At 38.0% G+C, this 19870-nt stretch overlaps 1 long non-coding RNA gene across 2 annotated transcripts in view; it reads left to right on the top strand.

Moving 5' to 3' along the window:
• Positions 1 to 572: 572 nt before the first annotated feature.
• Positions 573 to 19870, top strand: part of LOC103886297 — a 49626-nt gene continuing 30328 nt past the window's right edge. For both annotated transcript variants that reach the window (XR_001904851.3, XR_002523383.2), the window contains exon 1: positions 573 to 2111. This is a non-coding gene — a long non-coding RNA (uncharacterized LOC103886297). The remainder of the gene's footprint in view (positions 2112 to 19870) is intronic.

Genomic DNA, 19870 nt, shown 5'->3' with positions numbered 1-19870 from the left:
ACATTTTACAATATTTTGATGGATCATATTTTGGGCTTAAGAGAAGCTCAAAGACAGTGTCTTGGCAGAAGATGTTATTTGTTTTGCTGACATGATATTTGACAATGTTTGGATTAGTTGTCAACATTTAAAAAATTTACATAAAAATCTAGAGTCATGGTTTTTCTTTAAAATGTAGCAGAATGACACTATTGGGCTTGCATTTTGTTTTTGTTTTTAGAGACCAAGTCTCACTCTGTTGCCCAGGCTGGAGTGCAATGGCCCAATCTCAGCTCACTGCAACCTCCATCTCTTGGGGTTCAAGTGGATTCTCCCACCTCCTGCCTCAACCTCCCAAGTAGCTGGGATTACAGGCACATGCCTGGCCAGGCCAGCGTTGTTGTTGTTGTTTTTAGACGGAGTCTTGCTCTGTCGCCCAGGCTGGAGTGCAGTGGCAGCAATCTCGGCTCACTGCAAGCTCCGCCTCCCAGGTTCACGCCATTCTCCTGCCTCAGACTCTTCAGTAGCTGGGACTACAGGTGCCCGCCATCACACCCAGGTAATTTTTTGTATTTTTAGTAGAGATGGGGTTTCACTGTGTTAGCCAGGATGGTCTTGATCTCCTGACCTCGTGAGCCACCCGCCTCAGCCTCCCAAAGTGCTGAGATCACAGGCATGAGCCACCGCACAGCCCCAAATGGCATAGCATAGAACATAGGACATAGAAATCTAGCTTTTTATATATAGTCTTCACAGATGCCCATGCCACACATTTTAATCATCTGGCTGGCTCCTGAAGCATTTGAGTTTGTAGCCATTGCTTTAGAGATTGGACAGTTTCAATGGATAAAGCACCAGTCAAAACAAGTGTTCAGGTGGTAACATTATCAAAACTCACCTATTACTTGCTCCTATCTCATGCAAGCTGTCCCAGATATTTTACTTAGAGTATTCTAGTTTCGATGACAGTTTGAGTGTAAACAGCGGCACTATCAAGACCTTGTTAGAACTATAATTGTATAATGAGACTACTTCTCTCAACTCTGGCAAATGGCTGTCCTACTTATGAACAGACTCTTGATGAACTCACACAATTATCTGTAATTCTTTTTCACGTAAATTTCCAGCTAGCTGTAGCTTCTACTTAAAATGTTTATTAATGTATTCGTTTAAAAACATAAATGTGTTAGGCTTCTTTCCAGGTTCTGGGAATAGGTGGGAAGTAGAGAAATTATCCATTATATAGAGCTTCTGTTTACAAATAAAGATTCAATGCAGTATCATAGGGATAAGGTCTATGAATGGAAATGAAACAAGTAAGGGCTGAAGACCGCTGTGTTAGTTCTATTTTAGTTCTATTTATATTCTAGTTCTAGGGTTGTTAGCAAAGACATCACTGAGGAGGTGATGTTGGAACAGAGACCATGTGAAAATGAACAGTGCAACTGTCTAGGGGTGAGGTTTTGGAGGCAGCAGCAAATGTGAATGCTTGACATCTTCAAAGTCTAGTGGTCCAAAGAGGCTACCCCAGAGAGATAAGGAAAGTGAGTATTAGAGAATGAGGTTAAAGATGAACCAAATTAAATAAATAGTAGGATATAAGAATGAACCTTGATCCCTGTCGTGGCAGAAAGTGTCAAGAAAACATCATTGCCTTTGGATTATGCCAGCACTTTGAGCACTGGTTTCCTTATGACATGTTCTCTGGGTCTGAATTCTGGACCTCATGCCTCTTCCTTGTTTCAGGCACAATTAATTTTCTTCTAGACTTCTGACTCCTTCCTGATAACTGGTTACTAAAAACAAGCTCCCTGATCTCTGAATTAAATCTTTGATTTTCCAATCTATAATTGGGTCCTAACCTCGAATTTATATTCTATTGCAAGGTGTCCTAGTTTCCCAGTGCTTGACCTCTGCTTGAATATGACCTCCTCCGGTTCTTCAACCTTCAGCTTCCCCTCCTCTGCATTGTGACGCAGGTGAACTGTGCACTGGTTACCATCTGCTGGGAAAAACTCCCACTGCATGGAGAATAGCAAAGATCATCACTCTGCCCATCACCAGAAAGAGAAGTCTTAACACTGCAGTTCACTGCATTTGGGTCTGCAATTTTTACCACTTGTATGAGTCAGGTGAGACATAATACTCATACAAGTTATGTGAAGCAGTTTTATTGTTCACAGATAGGGAGTAAGGGGAAGCAGAGACCTAGAATTCATGAGGAGCTTTTCTGAGGCTCAGAAAAGCTGCCCAGGGTGTCTGACATCTCATGTGTGCCCCACCTGCACTGCAGCTGAAGGATCCTGGAAAGCAGTGTACCTTGGGTTTTATATCCCAGGGATAACATAATTTGCTAAGCTAAAATGTTGAAGGACATCTTGTCCCAGGAGGGGCAGGAATAGCGCCTAGGCTGGTCGAGCCTGTTCCTTCTTTTCTCGGCAAGCTGCACTGCCAGCACATTCTGTTTATGCTTGAGAACTTCACATGAGAAAGGGGGAGAGAACTGGGTCAGTCCAAGGTCACCCAGAGCTCTGTCCTGCATACATACCTGCCTTTCTTGAGGTGTGGCTTGAAATAACAATTTACACCTGCTATTTGACCATTATACTGATATCAATCTCCAGTTCCATTAATACCTATTGTATAAATGACTTCGTGTAAGTAGATAATTAAGAAGATAAAATGCATGCAAAACAAATACTCTCAATTTTGTGCCTAAACATGGTGCCCAAAAAAGATTTTTGAAGTTTTTCTCTTTTCATACACAAATGGACAATATAATTTAGTTTTTATAACAGGTTTTGCTATTCACAAGAAAATGTTTTACGTCGACGTCATGACTTACTCTTATGCCACAAGACCATTCTCATGTCTTGGACTCTGTAGAAATAAATATTTATCAATCACACTGAGGATGCACCAGCTTGATGGCCCAGGGAATCAACATATCAGCACATTCTTTAGTCATCCAAAACACCGCAGTTTGGGGTTCTTTTGCATAAGCAGTTTTTGTCAGAAAAATTGGCTCAGTTATGTCTAAAAATCAGTTGATTAAAAGTAATTTTACATATATCATAATAAAAAAGATACTCTTCCAGCTCCCCTTTACTTACAGTTCTGAACACTAAAGACCAAAAAAAGAAGAAAATATAGTCGCATTAATATGTTTAAAAACTCCTTTTTACCACTTTGCAACAAACTGATTTCCTCAAATGACATTAATATGAACAATAAAATATTTTAGAACTGGCTCCTATTTCTGAGGTTTGAAATGTTTTACTTTTCTATCTGTTCTATTTTTTTGAGATAATATCTAACCATAAGCTTTTAATATAAATTTTATTTTCAGTTTTTCATGAAACATGTATTTCATTTTTATTTTAACAAACAGCTATTTATCACCTATTCTATGCTGCGTTCTCTATGCTGGGAACTAAAAAGAAAGACATAGTCCCTTCTTTAAGCTATTCATAATCTAGAGGAAAGTGAACGGAAAACAGTGATAATATGTATATGCTACTTACAATATCAGAATTGGATATAAGGAATCAGAGTAGTCAATAGGAAGAAGTGGTCAGCTTTATCCAAATGTTAGAAGATAAGGCAAGTAAGATACTATATCCACAGATCTGGAAGAGGCAACACATTAAAGTAAATTACCTAGAATATTTGCAAGTTCTCTTTGGAAAGTGTCAAATCCTTATTGTCCATAGTTCATCAAATTGGATATTAATTATCCCTGGTGTATTCATAAACTTTAGAGGAAACTATCATGGCCCATCAATCTCATTTTTCTCACCATAGAAGCTAATGCTCAATGCAAGGTGGGCAACATGTGCATGCATGGTTATGAGGAAAATGCTGATTGTTTTTATTGCCCTGAATGGGCCTATTTATTCAAGAGCAGTGATACGCTATCATAGATGATAGTGCTCTTAATGATTTTATAGAAGAAACAAAGCCAATGCTACTGGGATACCCACATCTGTTTATCCATTTTGGAAACAAACATTGATTATATGCCTGAACAAGAATGCATTCAGATCTTTTAGGCAGTCTCATTTGCATTTAACTTAACTCATGCCATTGCCTCTCTGCAGGTAAGGGATGCTAAGGGACTTACTTAGCATGGCTAAGTGCCTTGGCAGTAATACTGAAGATGCCTGAGTAAGTTTGCTGATGATATTAATGATTTATTTGAATCCCTGAATATAAAGGGAATGTTAATTCTAGTGGCCTGGTAAAATTTGGACCAGGCAATTGATAGGCAGAAATTAGATCACAAACCCCACCTAGCAATTTAAACTGTATACACATATATACATGACCTCATTTTTCTTACAAGGCCATATTGCATGACTATAAAAGATTAGTAGTAGAGGTACCTCATCTAAGTCTGATGTAAATCATTTTTCATTCATTTTACTAATCATATATAAAAGCTGACTATATATTTTGAAATATATAGGCAGTTGCAACAAATTGAAAACAAACTAGATGATGACTACAAAGAAATAAACAACAAGGGATTCTGTGTTGCATTTTCTATTCATTATGTTTCCACATGTTCTCACAGGGTTATATCTCCCAAGATCATGGTTTCAATTCATGCCTGGAATTCACTCCTAGACTTCCGGCCCCATATGCTAGTCCTTAATAGATATATTTACCTGGAGGTTCTCAACACTTCTCAGTCCCAAACTCTGAAATTATTCTCATTAGTTATTCTGTAATCTTATAGAAATGATAATTCCTATACCTATTCAGGTTGCCAAGTCAGAAACTTGTGTGTCATCATAGACCCTTTACTCTTCCTCTCCATTTTTCCAATAGAAGAGAATTTTTGAAGTCAAAAGATTTCAATCTGGTGCACATTTTTTCACTCATATTCTCCTTTACATCCTCACTGCCATTACTCTTGTTCTGATGTTGACCACCTCTCTGTAGACCATTGAAATGACTCTCAGCTGAAGCATTCCACTCCAAGGTCTAGAACACTTCATTCTTACACTTGCAATTTCCAAGGGTATCTACATGTTCAGCAGATGGTCTGAAGTTAAGGACATAGCTGTATTTTAAAGTAAAAGATTTGAGATATTCAGTAATTTGAAATTCAAGGAGTAAATTAGATCAACCAGCCCAAGTTTCATGAGAGATGACCTAGTAATACCAGGCTTTACAATTTCTTGCTTTGACAACCTCTCTTAAATATATGTATTAATATTTAAAAACATTTATTACTATAAAATATTTATTTAAATTGGTGTAAGTATTCTATTATTTAACAGGGATTGTCAAAACAAAAGAAGAAAAAATTAAAGATAGTGGAAATGTTAGAAATGCAAACTTTTCAATTGTAATAATGCTTGTGATTGCAATTTGCCCCATTCTGGATAGTAAGTATATCCCCCACCACCACCCATGAGTGCCTGAATACAGTAAGCTAAGACGAGGTTATCTATTCTTCAAGTTAGCCACTTGCTCTTAGCACACCAAAAGGTTCCTAGGATGAAATGAAGCATTTGACTACCTGTTCCTAGATGTCTTTTGTAATTGCCTGCTGTTTTTCTTTGTGATTTGTCCCACACGATTTTTCAGTCACTTCCTCTCCATTTCACAATTCAGATAAGGTGGCCTTCAACTGGTGAAGTGAAATGCTAAAGAGAATGGCGCAGATGCCAAATATACATTTACTTGTTGAGTACTTGGGAGAGAAAACATCTGTGCAATGTAGTTTCCAGTGTCATGGGAAAACTGAAAATGAGACTACTAAAGCTAAAAACGAATCTACTATAGCTGAAGAGCAAAACAGAAATGTAATACAATAATTTGAAGTACTTAAGTTAGACAACTTTCTCTTTAAGATCATAAGGAGGGTTGTTAAATGTAATACCCTCCATATTATAGTCTGCAGAGGATTAGATAAGTGAACATTATTGTTATAGTTAATCATTTGAACAAACTTCTGAGTTCCCTTAGTATTTAAGAACTACATATTATACTCCACTGTACTAAACATTACTACACTTAATTTGTAAAGGTAGATAAATCGAACAGGAGCTCCCTATCAGCACGATTTCTGTACGAGCAGAACCATGTCTCTCCTCCCTTAGATGACATATACTGTAAAAAGAGAAACCAATAGTGTACCAAACACACCATTTTGCAAGGGATCAGATCTTCTGGAAAGCGTAAGAAATGTGTTATGTGACTCTAATGCCTGTTTTACATTAAGGTATCTGGCTAAAGTGAAAAGCTCATTCAAAACAATCACTTGACGGCCAGGTGTGGTGGCTCATGCCTGTAATCTCAGCACTTTCGGAAGCTGAGGTGGGCAGATCACGAGGTCAGGAGTTGGAGACTGTCTGGCCAACATGGTAAAACCCCATCTCTACTAAAAATACCAAAATTAGCCATGTAATCAGCATGTGTAATCCCAGCTACTCAGGAGGCTGAGGCAGGAGAATTGCTTGAACCTGGGAGCCAGATGTTGCAGTGAGCTGAGATCGCACCACTGCACTCCAGCCTGGGCAACAGAGCAAGACTCCATCTCAACAAAAACCACTTGTATCACTTCTAGGGCTTTTCTCCATAGGAGAAAAAAATGATGATGTTGAAACGATATAAGTGTGTGGAGAAAGTCATGTACCACCATTATTTTTAAAAGTTGAGATAAACCTAAGAAGTTCTTTGCAATGCACGAGGACCTAAGCACTTAAAGTCATTTACAGTATCAACTAAATATGTTTAGAGTTACTATAAGTCAAAATTCTTCTTGACTAATTCAAGTTGAAACATTTCTAGTGCCCTATTGAGTTGACTTGTATAAACAACTTTTAAGAAAGAGCAATCAATCAACTACACTTTTCAAAACATTTGATTTTCAAATCATAACATTAATTCTATATTAGCCCTTACACTGTGTTCAGCTGTTATGTTTTCATAGCATTTTTCATATAGATATATTTGAGACAAATGTAGATAGATAGATAGATAGATAGATAGATAGATAGATAGATAGATAGATAGATAGATAGATAGATTTGAGACAGAGCCTCACTCTTGTCATCCAGGTTGGAGTGAAGTGGCGGGATCTCAGCTCACTGTAACCTCCACCTCCTGGCTTCAAGTGATTCTCTTGCCTTGGCCTCCTGAGTGGCTGGGATTACAGGCATCTGCCACCACGCCTGATTAATTTTTGTGTTTTTAGTAGAGATGGGGTTTTGTCGTATTGGCCAGGCTGGTCTCGAACTGCCAACCTCAGGTGCTCAACCTGCCTTGGCCTCCTAAAGTGCTGGGATTACAGGCCTGAACCACTGTGCCCAGTCCCAAATATTTTTTAATTATGGCAAGATTCACATAACATAAAATTTACCATGGTAACCAATTTTAATTGTATAGTTCAGAGTTACTATATACACTCATAACTTTGAAACTATCATCAGCATTCATCTCCATAATTATTTTTATCTTATAAAACTACAACTCTACACGTATTAAACAATACCTCCTCCCTCCCCCAATCCCCTGGAAACCACCATTCTACTTTGTCTCTATGATTTTGACTACTCTAAATACATCATACAGGTGGAATGATACAGCATTTGTCTTTTTGTGACTGGCTTGCTTACTTAGCATCAAGACTTCAAGGTCTATTCACATCATAGCATATGTCAGAAATTCCTTTTTAAGGCTGAATAACATTCCATCATATGTATATGCCAATTTTGCTTATCCATTCATCTATTGATGGACACTTAAGATGCTTTCATGTTGTAGTTACTGTGAATAATGCTGTTATAAACATGGGTGTAGAAATCTCTTTGGGATCCTTTTCTCAGGTCTTTTGGGTAAATTCACTGAAGTAGAATTGCTGGATCATATGGTAACCCTATTTTTACTTTTTTTTTGTGAAACTGCCATACTGTTTTACATTCTATTTTACATTTCTTGCAAAAGTATTCCAGTTTCTCCACATCCTAACAAACATTTGTTATTCTGTTTGGTTTTGGTAGTAGCCATTCTAATAAGTGTCAGGTGGTATGTTTTAGTTTTGATTTGCATTTCCCTAATGATTAATGATGTTGAACATCTTTAAATGTGCTTTTTGTATTTTCTTTGGAGCAATGTCTATTCAAGTCCTTTGCTTTTGTTGCTTAACTTTGGGGATTTCTCTATATTCTGAATGTTAATCCCTTATTAGATATGATTTGCAAAATGTTTTCTTTCATTCTGTGGTAAAAAGGTAACTTTTTACTCTATTGATTTTGTGTTTTAAAGCACATTTAAAATTTTTCATGATATCCAACTTATCTTTTTATTTTGTCAACTGTGCCTTTGGTGTCATACCTGAGAAATAATTGCCAAATATAATGTGTTCATGTTTTCTTTTAATAATTTTACAGATTTAGGTGTTTGATCCATTTTGATTTAATTTCTATATACAGTATTAAGTTCATGTACAACTTTATTCTATGTGGATATCTAATTTTTCCAGACCATTGCTTGAAAGACTATTCTTTTCTCATTTGGTCTTAACACCCTTGCCAAAAAATCATTTGACCATATGTGTGAGGGTTTATTTCTGGGCTCTCTATTCTATTCCAGTGGTCTACATGTCTGTTTTTATGCCAGTACTACATTGTAGCTTTATATGAAGTTCTGAAGTCAAAGTGTGAGTCCTCCAGCTTTTCTTTTTTTTTTTTTTTCCAACATTGTTTTGTCTCTTTGGACTTCCTTAAAATTCCATATACATTTTAGAATGGGTTTATCTATTTTACAAAAAGAAAACACTGGATTTTGACAGAGATTGCTCTGGATCTATAGATTGGTTTGGGTGATACTGACTTATTAACAATATTAAGTCTTTCTATGGATGAACACCGGGTGTGTTTCTATCTATTTAAGTCTTCTTTATTTCAGTAATGTTTTGCAGTTTTATTTTGGCAAGTATTTCACATCCTTAAGTGAATCCCTAAGATTTAGATTATTTTAATGCTATTGTAAATAGAATTATTTTTATAATTATCTTTTCAGATTGTTCATTGTTAGCATGATTTTTGTATATTAGCTTGTATCAGCCTGCTATTTCACTGAATTTGTTCTCACAGGTTTTTGGTGGAATCTTTAGGATTTTCCATATGTAAGATTATCTCATCTGCAAACAGAGGTAATTTTACTTACTCTTTTGTAATTTGGAGGCCTTTGGTTTTTATTTTTAATTACTAATTGCTCTGGCTACAACTTCAGAACTATGTCAAAGAGTAGTGTTGCTAGTGATCACCTTTGCCTTGGTCCTGATCTTAGAAGGAAAACTTTCATTCTTTCTCCATTCAGTATGATGTTTGCTGTGGATTTTTATGTATAATTTGTTATGTGGAGGCAGTTTCCTTCTTGTTCTAGTTTGTTGAGTGTTTTAATCATAAAAGGATGTTGAATTTTGTAACATGCTTTTTCTGTAGCAATTGAGATAATCATGTGGTTTTTATTCTTTCATTTCTTAATCTGTTGTATTACAGTGATAGAATTTTTTATGTTGAATCAGTCTTCAAGAAATAAATCTCATTGATCATGGTGTATAATCCATTTTTAAGGATTTTTTTTTATCAAATATATTGTAGTTTACTTTTTTGTAGTGTCTTTCTGTCCAGCTTTGGTAATGCTGGCCTTATAGAATGAGCGAGGAAGTGTTTTCTCCTCTAACTTTTTGGAAAATAAATTTTTCGAGATGGAGTCTCGCTCTGTCGCCAGGCTGGAGTGCTGTGGCGCGATCTCGGCTCACTGCAAGCTCCGCCTCCCGGGTTCACGCCATTCTCCTGCCTCAGCCTCCCGAGTAGCTGGGAGTACAGGCGTCCGCGACCACGCTCGGCTAATTTTTGGTATTTTTAGTAGAGACGAGGTTTCACCGTGTGCGTCAGGATGGTCTCAATCTCCTGACCTTGTGATCCACCGGCCTCAGCCTCCCAAAGTGCTGGGATTACAGGCGTCAGTCACTGTGCCCGGCCCAAGGTTTTTTTTTTTTTCTTTTTGAAATAGGGTCTCACTCTGTCACCCAGGCTGGAGTGCAATGGCACGATCACAGCTCACTGCAGCCTCAAGTGATCCTCTTACCTCAGCCTCCGGGATGGCTGGGACTACCGGCATGCACCACCACTCCCAGCTATTTTCGTATATTTTGTAGAGAGAGGGTCTTACCATGTTGCCCAGGCTGGTCTTGAACTCCTGGGCTCAAGCAATCCTCCTGCCTCAGCTTCTCAAAGTGCAGGGATTTCAGGTGTGAGCCACCACACCCGACCAGGTTTAAAAGGATTGATATTAAGGTTTTTTTTTGTTTTTTTGTTTTTTTGTTTTTTACTGTCAGGAGATTTCAATTATAGGTCTATTGAAACTTTATTTTTCCATACGTTATTGGGGTACAGGTGGTATTTGGTTACATGATTTGTAAGATTTTGGTCTGCACCATATTTGTAGTCTTTTATTCCTTGCCCCTCTCCCACTTTTCCCTCCCAATTCCCCAACATCCATTGTATCATTGTTTCTGCCTTGGCGTCCTCATAGCTTACCTCCCACACATCAGTGAGAACATATGATGTTTGGTTTTCCATTCCTGAGTTACTTCACTTAGAATAATCATCTCCAATCTCATCCAGATCACGGTGAATGCTGTTAATTCATTTCTTTTTATGGCTGTGTAGTATTACATAATATATATATACACACACACATATACACATATGTGTGTGTGTGTATATATATATGTCACAGTTTAACCACTCATTGATTGAAGGGCATTTGAATTGGTTCCACAATTTTGCAGTTGTGATGCTGTAAACATGCGTGTGCAAGTATCTTTTTCGAGTAATGACTTCTTTTCCTCTGGGTAGATACCCAGTAGTGGGATTGCTGGATCCAATGGTAGTTCTATTTTTAGTTATTTAAGGAATCTCCACACTGTTTTCCATAGTGGCTGTACTAGTTTACATGCCCACAAGCAGTGTAGAAGAGTTTCCTGTTCACTGCATCCCTGTCAGCATCTAGTCTTGGCAAGTTTTGTGTTTCTAGAAATTTGCCCATTTCATCTAGGTTATTCAATTTGTAAACATAAAATTTTTATGGTATAGCCCTTTTTATTTCTGTAGAACTGGAAGAAATGGCTCCACTTTAATTCTCAATTTTAGTAATTTTAGTCTTTTTTCTTAGACATCTAGATAAAGATTTGCAAATTTTGTTGATCTAGTCAAAGAACTAAGCTTGTTTTATTTTCTTTTTTTAAAATAGGACAAAAACATATTTTATTTATTTATTTGTAAACTCAGATACAGAAGTTTGAGCTATTCATTCTTACAGGCTCATTAATGGGTCATTATCATTGGTCTGTGCAAGACCCCTCTCTTGTTTTATTTGTTTATTCCCTTTTATCCTCATGACTCACTTCCTTTCTCCTCCTTCCTTACTACAAATATTCTAACATATTTAATGTGTATGTGTATTTGCACAAATTCTTCACATATTGTGACATGCATGCATGTATTTAGTTCACAGAAAGAGTATATTATAGGTTTCTCTAGTTTTCTTGTACAATCAGCATAATGTGGTTTTGGGGCCCATTCATATCACTATATGTGTGTTTAGTCTGTTGCTGTTAATGACTGCACAGTACTCCATGGTATGCATTCACATTTCACTTGCCTCAAACTCACTGGTACCACAAACAACAATGCAGTGCACCTTCTTGTATTCATCCCCATGCGGACCTCTCAGACACTTTAAGATATATACCCCTCAGTGGAATGCTATCCCTCCCCTAGTCCCCTACCCCACGACAGGCCCCGGTGTGTGATGTTCCCCACCCTGTGTCCAAGTGTTCTCATTGTTCATTTCCCATCTATGAGTGAGCGCATGTGGTGTTTGGTTTTCTGTCCTTGCGATAGTTTGCTCAGAATGATGGTTTCCAGTTTCCTCCATGTCCCTACAAAGGACATTAACTCATCCATTTTTATGGCGGCATAGTATTCCATGGTGTATATGTGCCACATTTTCTTAATCCAGTCTGTCATTGCTGGACATTTGCGTTGGTTCCAAGTCTTTGCTATTGTGCATACTGCCCCAATAAACATATATGTGAATGTGTCTTTATAGCAGCATGATTTATAATCCTTTGGGCATATACCCAGTAATGGCAGATGGCTGGGTTAAATGGTATTTCTAGTTCTAGATCCTTGAGGAATCGCCACACTGTCTTCCACAATGGTTGTACTAGTTTACAGTCCCACCAACAGTGTAAAAGTGTTCCTATTTCTCCACATCCTCTCCAGCACCTGTTGTTTCCTGACTTTTTAATGATTGCCATTCTAACTGGTGTGAGATGGTATCTCATTGTGGTTTTGATTGGCATTTCTCTGATGGCCAGTGATGATGAGCATTTTTGCATTTTTTCATGTGTCTGTTCGCTGCATAAGTGCCTTCTTTTGAGAAATGTCTGTTCATATCCTTTGCCCCCTTTTTGATGGAGTTGTTTGATTTTTTTCTTGTAAATTTGTTTAAGTTCTTTGTAGATTCTGGATATTAGCTCTTTGTCAGATGGGTAGATTGCAAAAATTTTTTCCCATTCTGTAGGTTGCCTGTTCACTCTGATGGTAGTTTCTTTTGCTATGCAGAAGCTCTTTAGTTTAATTATATCCCATTTGTCAATTTTGGCTTTTGTTGCCATTGCTTTTGGTGTTTTAGACATGAAGTCCTTGCCCATGCCTATGTTCCGAATGGCATTGTCTAGGTTGACTCACACCAAGATACATTATAATCCAACTTTTGAAAGACAAAACAAAAAGAATATCTTGAAAGTAGCAAGAAGGAAGCAATTTATCACATACAAGATATTCTCAATAAGATTATCAGCAGGTTTCTCATCAGAAACTTTGCGTCTGCCAAAACTGTCCTTTAAAAGTGAGGGAGATCGCATTCAGAAATAAACAAAATCTGAGGAAATTGGTTTTCATTAGACCTACCCTGCAATAAGAATGTTCTAAGGAGTCCTTAGAGTTAAATGAAAAGGCACTAGATGGTAACTTAAGGCTATATGAACAAATAAAATTCACAATAAAGGTAAATATGGATAATTATAGAGGGTAGCATTATTGTACCAGGAGCTTATAACTCCACTTTTCTTTTCTAGATGATTGTTTAAATGAATAAATTTTTTAGAATGATTATTAGTCTAAAATCTAGTATTACTGTAACTTTTGTTTGCAATGCCAGATTTGGTTTTATATAACTTAAAACTTAATAGTCTGTTTCTGTGCACCCAATGTATAAACATGTAGTTTTGTGACATCAACTAAAAGGGATGGGGACACAGCTATAAAGGAGCAGAGGATTTGTATGTTTTAAAGTTAGGTTGGTATAAACCCATCTTCATGGTAACCACAAAGAAAATAGATGTAAAATATGCCCCAAAGAAAATGAGTAAGGAATTTAAGTATATTACTACAAAACAAACTAAATGGAATAGAATATAGAAAGGCAAGAAATCAGAGGGAAAGACTATAAAGCATGTGGAAAACAAAGAGCAAAATGATACAAGTTAGTCCCTCACCAGTAATTACTTTAAATGTAAATGGATTAAACACTCCCATCAAAACAGAGATTAGCAGAATGGATAAAAACACATGATTCAACTATATTGTGTCTACAAATGACTCACTTTAGGGACTGCAGAAATGTTGGTCACATGGTACAAAGTTTGTTAGAAATAGATGACAAATATCTAAGGTAATAGTTATGTTAATTAGCTTGATTCACTAATTCTACACTGTATACATCTATGATACATCAGTGTGTATTTTATTTTTTGGCAAATATATATGTATATGTATTATATATGTGCATATATAATATGTATATATATTTTATATATATATAGTCTTTGTCTAATATATTTGCCATCAAGTCTTTCAGGGACAGTTTCTCTTAATCTTTTTATTTGGCTTTGAACTGGCTATACTTTCCTGTTTCTTTGTATGCTTTGTGAATTTATGCTATATTAGTCTGTTTTCACACTGCTATAAAGAACTACCTAAAACTGATTGACTCACAGTTCCATATGGCTCAGGAAGCCTCAGGAAACATACAGTCATGGCAGAAGTTGAAGGAGAAGCAAGGACCTACTTCACAAGGCAGCAGGAGAGAGGGGGCAGACAGGGATAGTGCCAGACACTTAACAAACAACCAGATATCATGACAACTCTAGCATAAGAACAGCAAGGGGAAAGTTCATTCCCAGTCACCTTCCACCAGGCCACTCCCCCAACATGTGGTGATTATAAATTTGAGATGAGATTTGGTTGGGAACACAGCCAAACCATATCACTCCACCCTGGCCCTCCCAAATCTCATGTTCCTTTCACATTTCAAAACCAATCATGCCTTCCCATGAGTTCCCCAAAGTCTTAACTCATTCCAGCATTACCTCAAAAGTCCAAAGTCTCATCTGAGACAAGGCAAGTCCCTTCCACCTGTGAGCCTGTAAAATCAAAAACTAGTTACTTCCAAGATACAATGGGGGTACAGGCATTGGGTAAATGTTCCCATTCCAAATGGGAGAAATTGGCCCAAACAAAGGGGCTACAGGCCCCATGCAAGTCCAGAATCCCACAGGGCAGGCATTATATCTTCAAGCTCCAAAATAATCTTCTTTGACTCCATATCTCACATCCAAGGTTCTGCAGGGTACAGCCCCCATGGGTACTTTCACAGGCTGGAGGCTGGTGTTGAGTGCCTGTTGCCTTTTCAGGTGTACAGTACAGGCTGTTGATCTACCATGCTGGGGTTTGGAGGACTGTGACCCTCTTCTCACAGCTCCACTAGGCAGTGTCCCAGTGGAGACTTTTTTAGAACTCTGACACCCAATTTCTCTTCTGTACTGCCCTAGCACAGGTTCTCTATGAGGGCTCTGCCCCTACAGCAGACTTCTGCTTGGACATTCACATGTTTTCATTCATCCTCTCAAACCAAGGCAGAGGTTCACAAACCTTAATTCTTGCCTTCTGTGCACCTGTAGGACCCACAGCACAACTAACCTGCCAAAGCTTGGGGCTTACACCCTCTGAAGCCCTGGTCCACTGTCCATTGGCCCCTTTTAGCCATGGCTGGAACTGGAGCAGCAGGGTCCTAGGCCAAGCGCACAAAACCATTTTTTCCTCCTAGACCTTGAGGCCTGTGTGGGAGGGGCTGCCAAGAAACTTTCTGAAATGCCCTGGAGACATTTTTTCCATTGTCTTGGTTATTAACATTTGGCTCATTACATATGCAAATTTCTGCAGCCAGCTTGAATTTCTTCTTAGAAAATGGGTTTTTCCCTTTCTACTACATGGTCTGCAAAATTTCAAATCTTATGCTCTGCTCCCCTTTTAAATGTAAGTTCAAATGTCAGACCCTCTCTTGTGAACACATATGAGCGTACACTTTTAGAGAAAGCCAGGTTACCTCTTGAATGCTTTGCTGCTTGCAAATTTCTTCTGTCAAATACCCGAAATCATCAAGTTCAAAGTTCCACAGATACTAGGGCAGGAGCAAAATGCTGCTAAGGTATAGCAAGGGTGACCTTTATTCCAGTTCCCAAAGTTGCTCATCTCCATTTGGGACCTCCTCAGACTGGACTTCATTTTCCATATCACTATCAGCCTGTTAGTCAAAACCATTCAACAAATCTCTAGGAAGTTTCTAACTTTCCCTCGTCTTTCTGTCTTCTTATGAGCCCTCCAAACTGATCCAAAGTTGCTTCCACATTTTATCTTTATAGCACTGTCCCAGTCTCTTGGTACCAATTTTGTATATTAGTTCATTTTCACACTGCTGTAAAGAACTACCTGAGACTGGGTAAATAATAAAGAAAAGAAGGTTTAATTGACTTACAGTTCTGCATGGATGGGGAGACCTCAGGAAACTTGCAATCATGGTGGCAGGAGAAGCAAGGAGGAGAGGGAGTTGGGAGGGGGGTGATGCGCTACACTTATCAAACAGCCAGAAAGCATGAGAATAGCAAAGAGGAAGTCTGCCCCCACAGTTCAGTCACCTTCCACCAGGCTTAGAGATGAGATTTGCATGGGGAAACAGAGTGAAACTATCATATGCTTTGTGAATTTTTTGTTGAAAACTATACATTTAAATCTAAACATCTCTGGAAATCACATTCTGCCCCTATCCTGGGTTTGCTGTCATTTACACTGTTTCTGGAGGCCATTTTTGAGCCTTTCCGTGGGTATGCATGGTTACTTTTTAATTTTCCCCACATATGCAGTTGTATTCAATTTCCTTCTCTTCAATTTCTGGCTCCCAAAAGGAAAAAAGAAAAATGAAGGTAGGTGGAAAAGGGTGTCAGCTGTTTCACTCTCCTAGAAGTCACTTCAGCTAGGATAGGAATTTACAACAATGCAGGAGCATCTCTGTCTACACCTGTGTCAGCAGAAGCAGCAATCAGAAACCACAGCACAGAGTGTAGGTATTTCAAAGACAGGTTCCTTTTTACCCACCTTCGCTCAAGCAAGCTGTTTGCAAACTGTTCCAGGAACACAGGAACACAGCTGCTTGCCATGTGGCTAAGACGTGGGAATGAGTGTCTGTTACCATGATAAACGCTGAAAATGAACAGATATTAACTACAATTTACTTTCTAAGACTTCCCCCTGGAATTTCAAGCCTTCAGCAGACTCTAGAGTTCCCAAATACTTACATCAGAGAGATTCTGCCAGTGCAATTGTTGTCTAAATGGGGCAATGTATTCCTGGAGGTTCCTACTCCACCGTCTTCCTAGAATCCTCTCCTCTCAAACTATTGTTAAAAGCTACCTTGGTGCTGACCTACTTTATCAATATGATTTTATTTATAATATCTTTGACATATTAAATCCAAAGGGCATTCATTTTGATATTGAACGTTTTTCTTAAAAAGCAAAAATAATTACAAGGACAACTAAAAACAAAACAAAAAAGACTGAAAGGTAGTTAGGCAGTTGAATACTGACTAGTGACAAATACAAAGACATTTTCTACCAAAACTGATATTCAGTTAATGTTCTCGGTTTCAGATTCCAAGGTATGACCTGTGTGGTCCCTTTGGGTCATCAGGTTGCTCACACAGATACTGAGATTCCTGTCCTCCTCTCTCTTCAGCTTGTGAAAGTTCATCCTGTCTGGTCTGTGTATTCCAAGATATGCTGAACATTTATTTGCCTTTAGGCTGTATGTGAAGGATTCTCTTATTGCTTCTAGGCCCCCACATCAGGTTATGATTCTTCTCTGATTCCAGAGAGTCCCAGAGGACAAAGTACCTCAAAAATACTCAGAGCCACAATTTATTGTTCACATCCTTTCATTCAAGTGAGAAAGTACAAAGCTCCTGTTGTGAAGTTTATGTTTTTGATCTTGTCCTAGGCTTCTTTGTGTAATCAGATGAACCCACTCTAAAGTCTAGGTAAAATCCTTGAGTCCCACTTAATTTTCTAGTTAGGCTGACTGAGAACTTCCTTCTTGAACTGGAAATCTTATAGAATAGGTTATGTGGCTTATTCTTCTTAGACTGTTGCGGGATGGACTTCTGACAAATGAACCAAATTCCCAGGTTTTAAATATTCCGATTCTTTCTTCCTTTAAGTTCTAGGAGAGTCAGAGATACTTCCCAGGATAGTGGCCTGGGTATAGGTTGTTGATATAAGGCAGACAAAGAGATGGTATTCTCAGTTACTATACCTCTTAGGACCAATTGCTGGTAATTGGGCTAAGAAAGCAAAAGGATGGATAGAGATTTAGACAGGAGGATGATTTATGAGTTATCTGACATATGGAAAAGTGGAGCCAAAGCTAAAATGAGAGCAGCTGAAAATTACAAGGCAATGCTCTCAAGGTAGGAGCAAGCAGTAAATCAGATTTAGACACGGAGGGCTCAGTACCCTAGATAGCTCTGTTGGAGATAAATCCTTCAGATCATATCCTGAACCTGCCTCCACATTCCTTTAGAAACTGATTATTAAAGTAGGCTAGCCTCTTTTGGACACATTTTCATAGAGGATGGGATACAAGTGTTATTTTGATAAAAATGTTTGGTGTCAATGAATGCCCTGTGAGATCAAGAACATAAATCAACAATAGCTTGTGTTATGGAGACACAGTCTGCTCTACTCATTAGCAGTTCCTGTCATGGGAACATTCCTTTTTCTTATCCAGAACGAGGTAAGACTATAACCTTGACAGTTCGCCGTTCATCCGTTAAATGTATATTGTGTGGCCCTGTGATTGATGGTCCACATTTATTACTCACAAATTTTTAGTCCCTATTTGCCATACTGTGGAAAAGTTAAATTTGCCTCAATACTTTAATTAATTCCAACACAGAAATGTCAATGAACAGTCATGACGAGTGCTCAAAGTGCCTGTGAGACAGACAACAGGTGACTCATTGCAAAGAAAATAAATTTTAGATGTGCAAGGAACATAGTGTGTTTAAAGCTATTCATTGGCAGATGATTGAAATATGGAGGTTCTTGTGAGGTACACAATGATTGTTGTCATGAGTTTTTCTGATATGTTTAAATTTCTGGAAAATAATTGACACAGCCACAAAATCACTGGTATAGCCTTAGTCTTAGTATACAGATGGATGAAGTCAATTCTATTAAACTCAGAGTAGAAAAGTTTTTAAAAGGTTAGCCTGAGATACTTCTCAGGTTTTGCTTTTGTACAATCACTTATGAGTCCTTGCAAGTCAGCCTTACCAGATACGAGCTATCTAGAAAGGGTTTCTCCCTCTGAGAAAGGCTGTAAGTGGACCAAGAATGAGCATTTGAGTCATAAAGAGCAATGAGTACTACAAAGAAACAAAAGCATATTCAAATCTAATTGGATGAATAATACTAAAATAGAATGAGAGATTTAACAGGAGCAGACACATTTGAACTTGTGCTTTTTCCATTTTCTCTTAGAGAGATGACATTTCATCCTTTCCTCAAAACCTAATAGTATGTAGGTTATGTGTCATACATATAAAATAAGCACATAATATTCCCTTTGTTTCCAGTTTATCACTTAAGAGTGCCTCTTTGTGGGTCCGAAGTTGTGTATTCTTAGAGCCAGTTACCTGCATACAAATGTACAGAAAAAAGTGAAGAATGCTGGTTTCTCTTCCCTAATATACAAAATATAAGAGAGTTGGGGTTTTTAACTCATGCACTGGGAGACTCAGTATTCTATCTATGGCTTATTTGGCAAGGTTGTTAATTGTGATGCAGTACAGGATACAAAAGCTCTTAGGCTAGGTAAGTACTAGAAACCTCTCATCTCTTGTTATCTGGGTTTCCAAGGTGATGAGAGTGTAGGAAGAAACTAGAAGATCAGGTGTAATATCATGGCTAATCATATTTCTAAAATATTTTTTTCCAGGATATTACCTGACTCTCACAGTGTCAGGATTTTCTAGGCAAGACTGGCATCTTTCTTAAGCTATAACAATGTGTGAACAATGTAAGCTACAAATACTGGGAAGGTAGACTGTGATCCCTATAACAAAATAGTTGAATAGTAGAGCACACTAGAGGTACAAATTTGACAGTTTTATATTCCAGGTCCACCACTTGCTGTTGGGGGCCAAGTGCAGAAGGAAAGGAATTTAGGAAATAATGAATTAATATATAGAAGTAAGTATAAGATAAAGAGCTTTAAAGAAAAATGTTTATAGGAAGGTAACTCTCAGCCAGGCATGGTGGCTCATGCCTGTAATCCCCACACTTTGGGAGGCTGAGGCTGGCGGATCACCTGAGGTCAGGAGTTCGAGACAAGCCTGGTCAACATGGTGAAACACCATCTCTACTGAAACTACAAAAATTAGCCAGGCATGGTGGAAGGTG

The sequence above is a fragment of the Papio anubis genome, chromosome 7, assembly GCF_008728515.1.
Source record: "Papio anubis isolate 15944 chromosome 7, Panubis1.0, whole genome shotgun sequence".
Lineage (NCBI taxonomy): Eukaryota > Metazoa > Chordata > Mammalia > Primates > Cercopithecidae > Papio > Papio anubis.
This window is presented reverse-complemented; position numbering and strand designations above follow the sequence as displayed.